The sequence below is a fragment of the Tenrec ecaudatus genome, chromosome 7 (genome assembly GCF_050624435.1).
Source record: "Tenrec ecaudatus isolate mTenEca1 chromosome 7, mTenEca1.hap1, whole genome shotgun sequence".
Classification (NCBI taxonomy): domain Eukaryota; kingdom Metazoa; phylum Chordata; class Mammalia; order Afrosoricida; family Tenrecidae; genus Tenrec; species Tenrec ecaudatus.
The window spans coordinates 79840467-79856691 of record NC_134536.1 but is presented as its reverse complement, the minus strand read 5'-3'; the positions used below and the strand labels follow the sequence as shown (position 1 = coordinate 79856691).

The 16225-nt window shown below is 37.6% G+C and overlaps 1 pseudogene; it reads right to left on the bottom strand.

The window, feature by feature from the left end:
* Positions 1 to 6115: 6115 nt before the first annotated feature.
* LOC142453889 (U2 spliceosomal RNA) lies at positions 6116 to 6250 on the bottom strand (annotated as a pseudogene).
* Positions 6251 to 16225: the final 9975 nt, after the last annotated feature.

The following is a 16225-nucleotide window of genomic DNA, read 5'->3' as shown; positions in this document are numbered from 1 at the left end:
AAAATAAATTTTTTAGACTATTGTAATAAATGAAAATTTTAGGCACACTTCTTCAATTATTTAATTTAGAAATATTTCAATTGAAAATAAGTGTTACACTCTCACCTATTTCAAGATTTGATGGGTATTTTAAGCCTATGCTGCATCTTTTATAAATATACCAGGCACTATCCATCCGTGTCTAGTGAGGGTGTGCTTTGGGGCTTTGGTTCTCACAGTACTAGTCTTTCTTGTGAACAGACAACTTGTCAGATTTGGGGCTATGAGCTGTGACCACAGGTGAGAGCAAAGTTAATTATTCTGTACAGGCATTTGACCCAAGACTTTAACCTCAAGGATGTCAAGCTTGAAGCAATTGGACCAACTTGGCTGTGGATGAATTAGTTAAATACTTTCAAGTAACATAAAGGCTGCAGGTTAGCTAGCATTTATCCAAAGCAACAAGATGGTGAGTGGATTTGAGAGCTCATTATACCTTATGCATTTCATTTCACCTTTGACTGGACTCAAGAGCACTTGTTGCGCTCTCTCCTCTTTACCATTCTTCCCTCTTGACGAGCGCCAAACCCTCACAGGCTTCTCACAGAGCTAAGAAAGAAAATGGAACTATTCAGGGTGTGTGTGTGTGTGTGTGTGTGTGTGTGTGTGTGTGTGTGTGTGTGTGTGTGAGAGACAGAGCTAAGAAAGAAAATGGAACTATTTAGGGTGTGCGTGTGTGTGTGTGTAAATGGAACTATCCAGGGTGTGTGTGTGTCTAACAGAGCTAAGAAAGAAAATGGAACTATCGTGTGTGTGTGTGTATGTGTGTGTGTGTATGTGTGTGTGTGTTTCCTTCTGTCTTCAATGTCCTTCTACTTATAAGAAAGGAACCCTGGTTGTTGTAGTGGTGAGCTATTAAAGTAACTAAACACAAGGTGAGCGGTTTGAATCCACCAGTTGACCTGCAGTAGAAAGATAATTCTTTCCGCTCCCACAAACATTCAGTGTTGGCAACACAAAGGGGCAGTTGTGTTCTGTCCTGAGGGATTGCTCTGACTTGGACCCACATGAGCGCAGTGAATTGGGTTTGGCAAGGTTACAGTCTAAGACACAGGTCTAGTAACCAGAAAGATATTCTCTTAGTTGGAGTAGTTTCCCTAGTTGATAACATTTGAAATTTAGAATGGTCAATCCTCCTTGTTAAGGTTGATACCTTGCTATTTGTAGTAATACTAATCTTTCTTTGGCCTTATTACCAAGTTGATGCACCTAATTTCCCCTCTACCCAGGTCCCTTGGTTTTATCCCTCTCTGCTTTGATATAACTTCCATCATACTAAGCATATCATACAGATTCTTCTCACTAAGTTCAATAGCTCATTATTTATTTGTTTTTATTTCCATCTAAATTAATTTTGTATCACCATCTTATGAGTCCCAGTTTCTTGTCCAGGTCAAAAAAAAAAGTTATGTCCCAGAAAAAAAAATCAGCCTTTTAATCTGATTTCAATTCACCAAATCCCTAATAGCTCTTGTCTAGAATATTTCCCTCCTTTCTTTGTCAACTCATAGCCACCAGGCAACAAAGAACTAGCTCAAATAGAATAGGTTAACCTTAAATCTTTCTGATCATTTGTTCAATTAACTTCTTTCAAAATGCCTCCTTAGTCCATGGTACTTTATGTCTTTTAAAAATTGGATCTCATGAATTAGAGCTACGAATATAGAATTAATATACTATAAAACATTTGCAAAGAAGATGAGAACAAGTATTGTTCAACATAATTTTAATAAATTATGGATTATTTAACGCAGACAAAATTATAAACATTTTAGGAACATAGAACTCTAATAAAAATATAAAGAAATTAAATGCAATTGTATATCTCTAATTCAAAGATAGAGGTTAGCTCTGAGCGGTAGCAGGAGGAAGAAGGGTTTCAGTCATATAGAAAAGTCTTCATTTCTTTACATTTGTGTATGTGCTACTATTTTTATTCTATACTTTTTACAGTTAATTCAAAATAAACATTTAAAAATATGTCCAAATTTATAAATAGATACACAGATGTTCTCTTAATTGATCTATAAACCATTAGTCTCAGTGTTAACAGATGTGATTTGTAAAGGTTTCTGTCCTGAACTTCCCTCAGATTAAGAACTCTGTATCTAGTATTCCATTATTTTGTTTGCTGCTACTTATTGAAACCAAAGTTACACAGCACCTAGCTGTGATCACAAAGGGCCCTGGCGGCTCTCTCCTCTTCGTTGGCATGGGGTTGATTCTCATGCATAGCAACCCTGTAGGACAGGGTAGAACTGCCCTTTGAATCTTCTGTAATATTTTATGGACGTAAAAAGCCTCACCTTTCTCTTGACAAGTAACATGGTGACCTGGAACTGTTGCTCTTTTGGTTAGAAGCCCAATGTATGCCCCACTATGCCACCAAGACTAGTAGCTGCAAAGTAAGCATTTCAAACCCAGCAGCTGCTCAAGAGGAGAAAGGTAAGGCGAGCTGCTACTGCACAGATTTGCTGTCAGAGGAACAGGAAGGGACCTTTCTGTTCACCAGGTTCTCAGTGGAAGACACAGGGCAAATAAAACTCTGCCTGCTTCATAGGGAAACTTAGAATGTAAAGGGGGTGAGAGATCTGTAAAAAATCAAGAGAAATGACTGCATACAGTCGAGGAAAGCCCAAGGTGTGAAACTGAAGTTAGCGCAGAACATGGAATATTGGCCAAAGAAATGTCATATTAGGCTCTGGTTCTTCATCCTTCAATATCCCAACCTATAAATATTGTCTGTTCATGTGAGATTTTAGTGTGATTTTAAATATATTTAAACTATATACTAACCAATGTCTGTGAAAGCCATATTTTAAAAGATGAGGAAAGACTGTAAAATATAAGGGACAATCAGCAGTAAACTAAACTCTTCACTCTAGAGAAAAGATCTACAAAAACATTTCTTTTGTGCCTGAGGGTCGTTTTTACAGCTTGATTTCACCTAACATTTTTTCACCTAACTTCTTTCACTTTTGTTTAAAGTAGTGAATAGAAGCATGGGTGTCAGTGTCAGAAAGACAGCCATAGGTTAACTGGAAGACTTGAGGAAATTTCTTGGTATTTAGGTATTTTAATAATACAGGTATTTTATTTTTGTACATAGAATTATAGTAATGTCCCTCTTAAATTATTTTGAAAAAAATACGATAGGCAATAAAGTGAATGCTCCTTGACCAGTGGTAGAGTATATGTGACATCCCCCTCTGAAGTGGTGGGAGCAGCAGATGTACCAGAGGCCACGTTACAGAGACCACGAGAGAGAGCAAATGAGCCTTGCAGAGACCAGAGACACCGTGACTGGCTTCCTAGTCCATTGAGCAAGTAAAACTGACTGTCTTCATCAAGGACGTAATGAGTGAGAGGCTGAGGATCATGCTGCTGGGATGGAGAAGAGATGCTGAGAACACGTATGTATCACTAATCTTTTCTGATCCTGATTTGAGGTAACCTAGGAACTTCCCAAATAAACTCCCACAATCATTAAAAAAATTCATAGCACATTGCCTGGCATACATAAGCACACAAAAATGCTAATTAGTTTATAACTCTTATTCAAAGTTGGCTATAAGAAATATCTGACTCATCATAGCCATGCTTTACCAGATATTTGATACCTAATGTACATAATTGCCTCTTCATCTGCTCTTACTTTGAATTTGAGCTTCAAAAGAAGAGATTTTTAATCGTATGTAAATATAGTTAAAGTAACAGAGACTTTTTCATTTTGGCTTCTGCCCCGATCAGTGAGGATCCATGTGCTGTTCAGCAAGTGTCTTCCCTCTTTCGGTTTTCTCTGGAAAGGAACAGTTGATTTCATTTCTGTCACAGTACTATTGCAGGAACTTACTTTAAAAAAGAGATAACATCAATTTGTACACCACCACGTGCAACATCTAATGGCAATTTAAAACTTGGTGTTATCTCCAAGTGTTATAATAATTGCCTTTCAGAGATTCAGCATAATTAATATTTAAGATATTTGTACTTTGACTTTACCTAGAATTATTTTGCATTGTGGAATTTGCTTTCTGTAATTAGCAATGGAATGAAAGTAGTTATTGAAAGCTTTATCCATTAAATTTTATTCCTTAGGAAGAGTTTTGTAACTATAAAAAATGATATGCTGCTGCTATTAGGCACTGTCCAGTCCATTCTGACAAATAGAGACTCTCTGTACAATAGAATGAAACACAACTGGGCTCTGTGGCATCCTCACAATCATTGCGAGGCTTGAACCCATTGTTAGAGGCTTCATTTTAACCCATTTCATTGAGGATGATAATAAGGGATTATTTACAAATGATTAATCTCACTATTCTTTTTTCTTGTCAAAAGTTGTCCTTAGCAGACATTTGTCTTGTATGTACTTTCAAGTCTACAACAGTTGAAATTTTAAAAATAATAAAGCATTTTCAAAATTTACTTCATATAAACTTTCTTGGAACCTTTGAGTTCACAAATTTGTTGGAAAATAAAATTTATTGAAGACATATGTACTTTTAGAAAAAATAATGTTTTCATATAATAATAAAGCCTTCTATATAGGTTTGTATAAATGTATGTATGTTTCATTTTTTAAATCTTATGTGAAAATAAGACAATGCATAGATAACAGAAAGAAATTAAAGTTCTTTAGAAATGCTTTAGAGATTTCTTACTCTAATTCGTTTATAGATATATGACTGTAATTATATCACTTTCAAAAATGTCTTTTATGGATCTGTATAAATCTTTGAAAGTAGATTTCTTTAGAAAATCTATATAAATATTTTCATATCAATTTATTACAAAGGTGAAGAAATGTTTCAAAATTATAAAATTTTGAGTTAAAAATCAAAGATATATTTTGAAAAAAAAAGTAGCATCTAAGGGATTTTTTGTTGGGGTAATTAATTAGGCTATATTAGCCTTAATTTGGGAACACAAAATGTGTTGCATAATCTGGTATGCTGAAGTGGAAAGTATCAGAAATTATGGCCAAGATTAATTTGTGTAGTTTGTCTTCATCATCTCTTTCTTTTATTGATCAATACCTATTTGAGATTCTAGAAAGTGCCTCTCTCTTCCCTTAGTAAAGCAGGAACAAAAACCAATGTCCTGTTTCTGGTGCTATGTAAACCTTTGATTTTTGAAGATAACAGGGTTAATAGCCCTTTTCAAAGTCTTCCTCACTGAAATCACACAGAGTGCATGTGAAAAGTCAGGAAGTGTTAGTGGTGGTGAACTAGGAGCCCTGGTGGCTGATGGGCAGATAATTGGGGAACAAGAGAACTTGTACTTATCGGAGTCTGACAGCTTCCAGAAAGGAGAGTATCTGCCAGCACTAGATGCAACACTTGACTGGTGCGTAGTTAGCCACAGGACAATGATCACAGCATTGGGTGCAGTCAGAATTTAATACCCTGGCAGCTGTGGAAACAGTAAGACGATCCACTGCACTCCGGCGAGGTTGAGGAGCATCCCCAGGCGTCACTGGGGGTTCAGAAAAACACAACTGCCTATTCCACAGAGCTTCTCATAATTTTCTAGAAGTTTGAAAGTTTTCCGTTTCAAAAGGGACATCAGCTGAAGGTTATTTCTCCTGACTGAGGTTTTAGGGAATAATTTCGTTTCCCCTACTTAAGTGGGCTGTGTATACCTTCCAAATTCACACTGACAAATTAGGTTAGTAACATATTAGGCCCAGAAAAATCAAACGATCACTTTTTCAGATCTTCTGTGTACTGTTGGCTGCAACATGAGTGCGTCTCCATAGATCGTGGATCTCTTTAAATGATCAGATGAACTTTACCAGAAAAATTAGGAGTGCGTAGGCTAACACCGCTAATCCAATTTCCCTTCAGTTTAAAAGAATTAGAAAACAAGGAAATAGGTAAGACTTCATTTTCTGTTTCATATAAGAACAGGTTAGGAATCCAGTAATGCCTTTTGAATGATGATTTTGCATCTTCTAGTGACATCGTGTCTCTTTTTTAAAAATTCAGAAATGCAGTCATTTATTTCAATAACACTTCCACATATTCTGTTATGTTCCAGATTCCTAAATATATTATTGAGCAGTAGTAATATCTTTATTCAACTCAAGAATCTGATAAGTGTAAATATATTCCAAGTCATAGAAATACTCAGTTCTCAGAAGAGCAAAATAAGTATTCTTAGCTCATATTTTCTACACTTGATCTTAGCCAAAGGGCCAAGAAGCGATTCTTAGCTCATATTTTCTAGCCTGATTTCTAAAAAAATACTTCTAGAACAATTTTCTAGAATAAGTATTTTATTCTGAAATAGGAAAGAAATCTAGAAGTGTGTTTGTGTTCCTGTGTGTCTATTTTGTTGCTATTTTTGGTACCAGGAAACCCCTTCCCAAGGCCATAGGCATGGGCGAGATGCTTAGCTGAGGAATGCACAAAGACAAAACTTAGATGAAAGTTGATGGTACACTATTAAATGAATATATATATATATATATATATATATATATTCACAAATAAAAAGGGAAACGTTGGGCTACTGTTTCAAAGAAGTTTGTCTCCTATCAAGAGAAAAGCAGTTATTTTTTATCTAGATTAATATATGTGCATATATATAAGTATATATGTATATATATATGCTGATGGTCTTGAAAATATTGGTTCTTTGTGTCAGTGCCTGGGATTTGGGGCGGTTCCCTTGGTTAATAATGGTCAGAATTGTAGTTCTGGCACGGTGATCTAATGGGAGAGTTCCGCACGGCGCTTTCAGGAGCTCGGGATTCAGAACAGGAAGTTCTGTTGGTTCTCATTTGCGGTAATTTATCACGTCTATCTGGAATATTCTGGCTTTCTGGCTGAGATATAAATCAGTACTTTCTAAAGAACTCTTTCTATAAATAAATAAGAAATATCAGGCAAAAGAGAACCAAATACAAATTACTAGTCATTTATATGAATTTAGAAAGAGGGATTTTTGTTTTGGGTGTTGTTTTAATTGCTCAGTGGTTATATTAATTTGATTGTGCTTGTTCTGTCTTATACATTGTTTACACATTCAGTCTCCAAGCAGCTGTCAACAGATTTTTTTTAAGGCAGGAGAGGAAATATTTTATGCTTTGTTGACCAGAGAGCCTCATCTCATTCTACACTTTTTCTCCTCCTTCCTCTACCTATTATCCTAAAAATATGTCAAAATTACTCATTGTTACTGGAATGTACAAAACTAGGGTGTGATTTGGACCATTGGGCCATAATGTGTGTGCTAAGCTCTGTTCTATGGATCCCCAGACCTGTACCACATTGTCTTCCATAGACCTGTACCACAGTGGCTCCCATAGACCTGTACCACAGTGCCTCCCATAGACCTGTACCACAGTGCCTCCCATAGACCTGTACCTCAGTGCCTTCCACAGACCTGTACCACAGTGGCTCCCATAGACCTGTACCACAGTGCCTCCCATAGACCTGTACCTCAGTGCCTCCCATAGACCTGTACCTCAGTGGCTCTCATAGACCTGTACCACAGTGCCTCCCATAGACCTGTACCACAGTGCTTCCCATAGACCTGTACCTCAGTGCCTCCCATAGACCTGTACCACAGTGGCTCCCATAGACCTGTACCACAGTGCCTCCCATAGACCTGTACCACAGTGCCTCCCATAGACCTGTACCACAGTGGCTCCTGTAGACCTGTACCACAGTGCCTCCCATAGACCTGTACCACAGTGGCTCCCATAGACCTGTACCTCAGTGCCTTCCACAGACCTGTACCTCAGTGCCTTCTATAGACCTGTACCTCAGTGCCTCCCATAGACCTGTACCACAGTGCCTCCCATAGACCTGTACATCAGTGCCTCCCATAGACCTGTACCACAGTGCCTTCCACAGACCTGTACCACAGTGGCTCCCATAGACCTGTACCACAGTGGCTCCCACAGACCTGTATCACAGTGCCTCCCATAACCACTGATGGGGATGAATAGGTGCTTCAAACCCGGTTATTAATTGGATTGAACATTTCCAAATTGTTCCTACAATATAACAAAGTAATGTAGCAATTGAGAAGTCACTCAATTAAACGCATAGAAGGATATTGACCACAGAACCATAGGGATTTAGCAATAGAAATCACCCTAGAAATTATATATATCACTGATTTTCTTTTGATGTTGGTTTATTTATCTTAAGTTGGGAAGTTTAGGTAGTGCCAAAGGGGAAAAGTGACTAAAATGTTTCCTATAGGTCTCTCCTAAGACACCAGATAAGCTTTAGCTCATTAATTTTACATCAATGCCAGATGTCTTTTAAAAAATTTTCTAAAATAGGTGTATCTTACTAAACTGCTTATTTATTCTGCAAAGACAGTATGTTTGAAAGGTAGAGTATGGTGTGACATGATAACATGGGTACAAACTACACACTTACATAATATAAGTTTAATTAGACATATGTATCATATTCCAAGCAGCTTTTCAGAGTGGGTCTTTCCCTATAAGCATGGCTCCAAATATGGCCCTATTCAGAAAACTAGACATCCTTTTTTCCGCATGAAGCTTTAAAGATTCTAACCTCAGTTATCTTGCAGACTCACTTTTTCAGAGCTGTCTTGAATGGTCTCATCAGCACTTACAGTTTTTAGCTCTAGCTTTCCAAATTCCTACCTGTAAATATCTATCTCTGATCCTCTTGGTCCATAAACCAAGCCTACTTCACAGTTCCCTAGGAGTCTCCTTGTTGTGATAAACATGACACGCTCAAAAAATAACTAATTTTGATTTCCCCAAACCTCTCCTTCTCTGTTGTAATATCATTTCCACTCAGTTCCCCAAACCTGAATGCTGGGCATTCCCAGCCTTCCCCATGTCAAATCAATGACTGAATCTTCTTCCTTCTTCCTGTCTTATCGATCTGCTCCTTTCCACGTCTACCACTGAGTGCAGCCCTCGTTATCCTGCCTATACGGCTGCAGCAATCGTCCCTCCATCTCTCTTGACCCTCTCTCATGCATATGCAACATTACAGTCAGAGAACTCTTTTAAAATGCAAATTTAATCATCTGGTTTCCCTATTTAAAACTTTCAAATGGCTTCTCATTTCCTATAGGTTAAAGGTCAAATGCTTTTTATAGCACATAAGGTACTTCCATGATCTCACGCTCAAATCATCTCATACCTCTGCACCTTTCTTCCACCCTCCCTACCCCTCCCCTTCGACAGCCCAGACTGGACTTCCAGGAGCTCCCCAGGGGTCCTCATGGAATTGTTCACATCTTGTTCCTCTGCATACAGCGTGGTTTATGTTCGCAGCTACCCTCAGACTCCCAGTCATACTGGAATATTGACCACAAGGCATTCTCTCTGAAGGAATTTTTCACTTCTTTAGGAAGTTATTTGACTGCTGTTTAATTGTACCACAGGCACCTGTACTTTACTTTAATAGGGTAAATTCTTTGTTTTCTCAACACTTTTGTTATGGAAATTGGAAGTTTACAGAAAATGGGGCTCCTACATAACCCTCTCTCCATTGCCACATTATCTCTTAATATAAACATCTCTTGTATACTTGTTATAATTCATGCACTAATAGTGATACAATATTATTAGCTGAATTCTATAGTTTTCCTTACAATGAACTTTTACTGTTGTACATCCTATGGCTTTTTGCTCAAAAGAAGTCATATATTCCCCATTAATCACAGTACTACACAAAATAATTTCACTATCCTAAAAATGCCCTGTAATTCACCTACCCATAACTCATTCTATTGTACTTTGATTTATAATATTACTTTATAGCTATGTATGAAAATTCTTTTTATTAGATATGAGAATCATAAAGAAATACCCATTGTGGACAAATCTGACACATTGAATATTTGATAAATAATTACATAAATGAATGAATTGGGATACAAAAGAGAGATTTTAGGACAATACATGAAAACAATTCAGATAAATAATTATTGTAATGGGCCAATGTTGTATTAGCCAATAGTAATGGTAACAGAAATAATAATAAAACCAAAAATGTAGAAATCGCCTCTATTCTAAAACTCTGTTACCACCTTTGAGGATCACCGTCATCAGGTTTATACGTATGTGGCAGGTCTTCCGCATGATAGATGTGACATCTGAGACTTTGAGAAGAAGTGCGGACTTGGCCACACTCACAGCATTAGTAACTGAAAGAGCCAGGCCTTGTGAACTCTATCTATAAAGTACTTTCTTCCAGTAGTCAAATTTTAATGAAAGTCTGTCCTAGTCTCTTATTTTGTAATTTTCTTTTAGCTAAGTGTCTTTTACTTGGATATTAATTCTCTGACTCTCACTCTATATGGTGAACTGATATGCTGTTACTTGGAGCAATATGTTGGAACATGCTACTGCTTGACTCATTTCCAATTTTCAATATCTGTAAAAAATGAAAGTGGTTCAAATAGCTGCAAATTAAAGCACAGTTTAAAACCACTGTATCATATCAGACCTATCTGTGCTTCGGTTTATAAGTGCATGCTGCCTATGCCTGGATAATCCATCACAGTTTAAAATTAGTAAAAGACTTGCAGCAGGTCACTGATTTTTCTGACAACATGACCTTCTAAATATACTTCTTAAACTAAGTAGATGTGTTTTCCTCTGAATGTTTTCAATTCAAGATACTTTCAATGGAGTCTCATTTTGTACTCTGGAAAACCCATTCGAGTTCATCATTTAATTAAATTGGTATTTGCATTTATAAAGCAGCAGTAACCGAGGGCAAGGGCCTGCCTCGTAGCTGTGATCCATTTCTATAATGGAGATGTGCATGTCTGTCCAGGTTATGGCAACTGAAGCCCCGTGTCCTCCGATGCTGGATGGTCTTCTGGGTACCCTGCCGCCTGCACAGCAGAGTCAGAAATCACAGAGCCCCAAGGGGAAAGAAGGATCTGTACTAGAGAGGATAGGATTGAATACAGTCAGCATTCGGTGTCTTTCTTTGGAATATTGCTTTCTTTTTGGTAAGCACTTTGAAAGTGTGGTGGGAACTATTAATGCAGTTGTTCACACTAACCAATCTACTGTCCATTTAATATCAGGTAGCTGGTTGTTTCCAAACCTGTAGATGACTAACAGGTTTCATTCTTTCTACAGATGAGAACTAGACAGACGTAACCTCCCATTTAGTTACAATATCCATGCTACTCTCTTCAGTTATTGCATTCCCTCCACGTATTTGGCTGGTACAACAGCTAACATTCTCAAAAGAGCTTATTTTATACAACCACACCCAAGAGTTTGTGTCACACACACCCAAAGCTAAAGAATCTATAACATTAAACTAGACATGGTCAGTGATATTTTCTAGTGCTTAGGCTTCTTGCAAAATGAGGGTAGTGATGGAATTTCTCTCAGCCATGATCACTATATTATTATCTATGAAATGAAGAGTGCTTTTTAGTGGGGTTTCAGTCCTCCAGTTGTAGAGAAGTTTGAAGAATCCTGTAACCGCGGGGCGGGACTTCCCGGCTTCTCCCTGGACAGCTGAAGCAGGGAATCTCGCATAGCTGAGGGAAGACGATATTAGCGGACTCCCGCAGGAAGGCACTGTAAAGATGGCAGATGGGAGAGTGGAATGGGATTGGACCGCTGCCACAGCTGTGAGGAAGGGGAGACTTTATTTATTTTTATTTTTTTCAAATATGAAAATTCTAGAAGCAGCATCTGGCAACAGAGGGAGGGCTCAGTCTTAATACAGACAAGATTAGAAGATGAAAAGACAAAATAGAAGGTATGCATTTGATATAGTGCTTGGTGAAGTTGTATTTTAAAATATGTGTAATGGATGTAATGATCCAAACAGAGGAGAAGCACAGGAGAAAGCATCCCTCCAGGAATGGCATCACAGCCAAGCCCCACTGGCGCTGGAGCGCTGGCAGGAGGCTGCGCCGTCTCAGTAGGTCTGGGAGGGAAGGGCCCAGGGCCGATTCTGGTTGATCTCCTACTCTAAAGACTATGACGTGTCAGCGACTCACAGAGGATGCTGATGTTTAGGTCATAAGTGAGCATGAAAATCCCATAACATGACCTCAGGAGCTAAGAGGAAGCTATGAGAGGGAGGATTTATGTCCATATATTCTGAGTAGCCCCAGGTCCACCTTCGTGATACTGAGTTCATGTATTTGACCTCAAGCATCTGAAGCAATCCTGAATAAAACTTTATGGTTGCTAATCCATCTTGACAAAAAAAGGCAAGATATGATAACAGCAACTGGAAACAGCTTTTTCCGTGTAAAATGAAACATAATAAATAAAACTTGAGATACAAATAAAGCTATAGTAATATAAATTTCTCTATAAAATGACAACAAAACTCATCATTTCAAACCCCAAACTTACTGCTATCTAGGACATTCCAACACATAGCAACACTCTAAAACAGAGCAGAACCACTTCAGATTTCTGAGACTTTAAATCATTAAAGGAGTAGGCAGTCTCATCTTTATTTCAAAATTAATTATTAAATAGATAATTCATCATGAAATAGAATGAATCCTTTCAAATATTTAAAATTATTAATGTGAAAATTACATTCTTCAACATGGTGACTAAAATATTTTTATTTAATAAAGTAAAAGAAATAAAAGATGAATTGAAATGTACAGAAATTATTTTTAGGCATTTTTAGTCACAATACTTTACATTAGAAAGATAATCATTAAGTTTGAATTTACTGCAAAGAGTTTTTTCCTTACAAAGAAAGAATGGTACACTCTCATGGTTGAGATGAGTTATGATAAGATATTTTGACTGCTTTACAAAGTCAGAACAAAGGTCACATGGTAAAATCAATGTGTATCTCAGTTTCTAAATCTTGTTATGTTTAAAAGTGGTTTTAAAAATCATTTGTCTTGTGAAAAGACACATGTTATCTTTAATGGAAAGCAGTATGCTTCTGAGCACAATTTGTGGCTTTAATCTGATTGGTATTAAGAGGAACACTTTATATAAATGTGAGGCAATAATTGATGAGAGACAGAAGGAATATATCTAACACAATTTCTCTTCACTTTTGGCCCTGGAAAAGAAAAGACGCAAACGTTGTCAAGCTGCATGGGAAATGTTGGAAAAGCAGATTGAGGCTTTATCTCTAATTTACAGAAAGCTGTCATGGATGAGACTCGCACTCAACCGACAGAGCAAAGAAATGGACGGGTATTGGCCTAAAGCCCTGCAGCAGTGCATGCACTTTGAAAATGTTTTAACTTTAATTTAAAATATTCAAGATGGCCAAAAGAGCCATAGTCAAAATAAAGTGTAAGCTACAACTCAAAGAATTAATCACTAATAACAACAAAGAGGTAAAACGTAATAAAATTATACTTTGGTTCTTTTAGTATAAAAAAGACCACATATGAAAGTATGTCTAAGGTTATTGTTACAGAATCTTAGAAATCTCTATTAAAAATATCAAAATGTGGAGCTCTTATTTTTAACAGGTAGGTCTGTACACTTACAAAAGTAGTGTTGCTATTTACACTTTCCTCAAAGTTTGCACTCTGACTTACACCACTTCAAAGCAGAAGTTTGATTCCTTTGAAATGTTATTTGAGTTTGGGGAGAAAAAACAAAAAGAAGTCTGTAGGGTCACTATAAGTCAGAATCAACTAGAAGAAAGGGAGGGGAGGCAGTGTGAGACCTGGAGTAGCTAGAGTGCGGCTTTCCTACTAAGCACTCATCACACGCCCCTTGCTGCTCAGATGAGCCCATACATCGTGATGGTGGAAAAACCTGGACACAACTTTTGGGGCCTTTTGATCATCAATGCAATGTTTACTTTTCTGGAATTTTCTTCATGATAAATCCAATGCTCATTTTTAAAGAAAGTTTATCGAAGATGAGTCATTGGGACTAAAACAGTCGCTGTAATCTTCTGCATTTCTGCCTCTGCCTTGAATCGAACTCGTGCATCAGCACCTCTTTGAAGGCCCTTTTTGACGGGCCTTCGCCCCGTCCATTATACTGGTAAATCCAAGACTCCTTCTTGGCTGTCATTCATTTCCGAAAATTGTCTTTTTATCTTGCCTGACTAATGGAGAGATCAGCTCTGTGAGTTCGCCTGTCTTTGTACAGTGCTTCTACACCCATAGAGCGGAAAGCTTGTTGAAAACAGAAGATCACCTAAAAAGGCAATTTGCGAAACAAGTGAGATCCCAATTTTCGTAGCCAACACATCAATGTTCGTTCTATTTTTTCTTCCACCAGTTATGTGCTTCGGCCATAGGTTCTTTATTTGTGGGGCTGAACTCCTTCTGTCAATAGACTCATTTTTAGGGTCTTCCTGATACATTTCCAAATGTGTATTATGGGATACTATGCCCATAACCATGCTCCTTGGCTTCAATAATTGGAGGAGACATCCACTAGATTTTTTTTAATGTTAATATTAACCCTGAGCTCAAAAAAATTTTCCCATCACACCAATATATCCTTTTTTTTAAAGACACCCTAATGAGACAAAAATGAGATTGAACTTGTCTGCAGCCATACACTGACCAAAAGACATGTTCAAGCACATTTTATTTGGAATAAACCAAAAAATGCTTTTTGAATTACCTTCGTCATTTCATTGTTATGCTTATTTTTAAGTTACATAATTGGCATCTGCCCATCAAAAATGTATTTCTTATCTGTAAATTATGCCTTCAGGAATGCTTGTTCTCCTAATTATTATGATAGTCAGGAGGTACATGTGTTGCACAGATGATTTGTCTTCTACCGATAGTTTTAAGGTTCAAATTCACTCAGAAGCAGTACAGAAAATTATGTAATCGGTTTCCATAATGAATATGGCCAAATATACACTATGGAGGAGTTCTACTCTGTAACACATAAGAATGCGCTTTAATTGGAGCTGTTTTCACAGCAAAATATTTGCTTTGTTTAGTTATTAAGTCATTGTACTCAACATACCTAATTTAGCCTCGTTAGTATTGAGTTTGGAGTCAAATTGGTTCACGAATAGAAATCTAGCCCTCCTGATGGAAGACTCAGATTTATTTATCTCCCGGTACCCTTCCATCTCTGCCACTGCCCAACTCTCACTGGAGGCTGTATGTTGTGATGCTGATCAGAGTACAGTTGAGCTTCCAGATTAAAGAAACTTGGGAGAAAGTTAGGACATTTCATTTCTGACAAAATCAGCCAGTGAAAATCTTCCATATTACAACAACCTAATCCAACAGGGTTGAGGCAAAGATGACAAGACTTGGTCTACCAGCAATGAGAAGGTCAAGTAGATATATTATTTTTTATTGTTGGTTTCCGATTTTATGCTTTGTATGAAGATTCCGGAGCCCTGTTGGCAAGGTCAGAGGACACATGCTCACTTCAAAGGCAGTCATCCAGGGCCAACACCTCCCTGCAGGAGAAGGCTGAGCTATTGGCTCCATAGAAATGTACAGCCTCAGAGACGGCTGATGACAATTCATGAAGTAACTTTGCTCAACAAGACTTCTCTAAAGTGCTGAAATGTAAGGATGTTACTTTGAGGACCGAGGCACACCTGACCCAAGCCAGGGTATCCTGAATCACTTCATATGCATGGGAACGTTGGACAGTAAGAAGAAAGACCAAAGAAAAATCGATGTATTCGAACTATGGTATTGGTGAAAGGTATTGACAATACTGCAAACTACCAGAAGAATAAATAGATCTGTTTGGAAGAAGTATAATCAGAATACTCCTTACAGGCAATGACAGGGAAACTTCAGCTCACATTCTTTGGACAGGTTATCAGGAGACACCCATCCCTGGAGAGGTACGTCATGCGTCTTAAAATGGAGGTGCAGTGAAAAAAACACAGAAGGCCCTTGGCGACATGAATTGACACAGCGACTGCAACAAACTGGCTCAAATATAAGACACATTTTGAGGAGAGTGTAGGACAGTGCAGTGTTCCATTCTGTTGTATGTAAGGTTGCTACCTGTCAGTCACCTCAATGGCATCTACTAACAACAAAGTTATTCTTCATCTACGGAATGATAAAAGGATTTTTTATTGGAATTCAGGATTTTAAGTGAACAAGTAAAACGGAGAAGTGATAGTGTTATAGAAACAGCTAGATGTTTTCTTCTACCTCTTTTCCAGTTTGGCAACCTTAATCAGGTCCAAAGTACATTTTAAGTTCAAACCATAAAGGCACACACAGATAAACTCACACTTTATGTCCT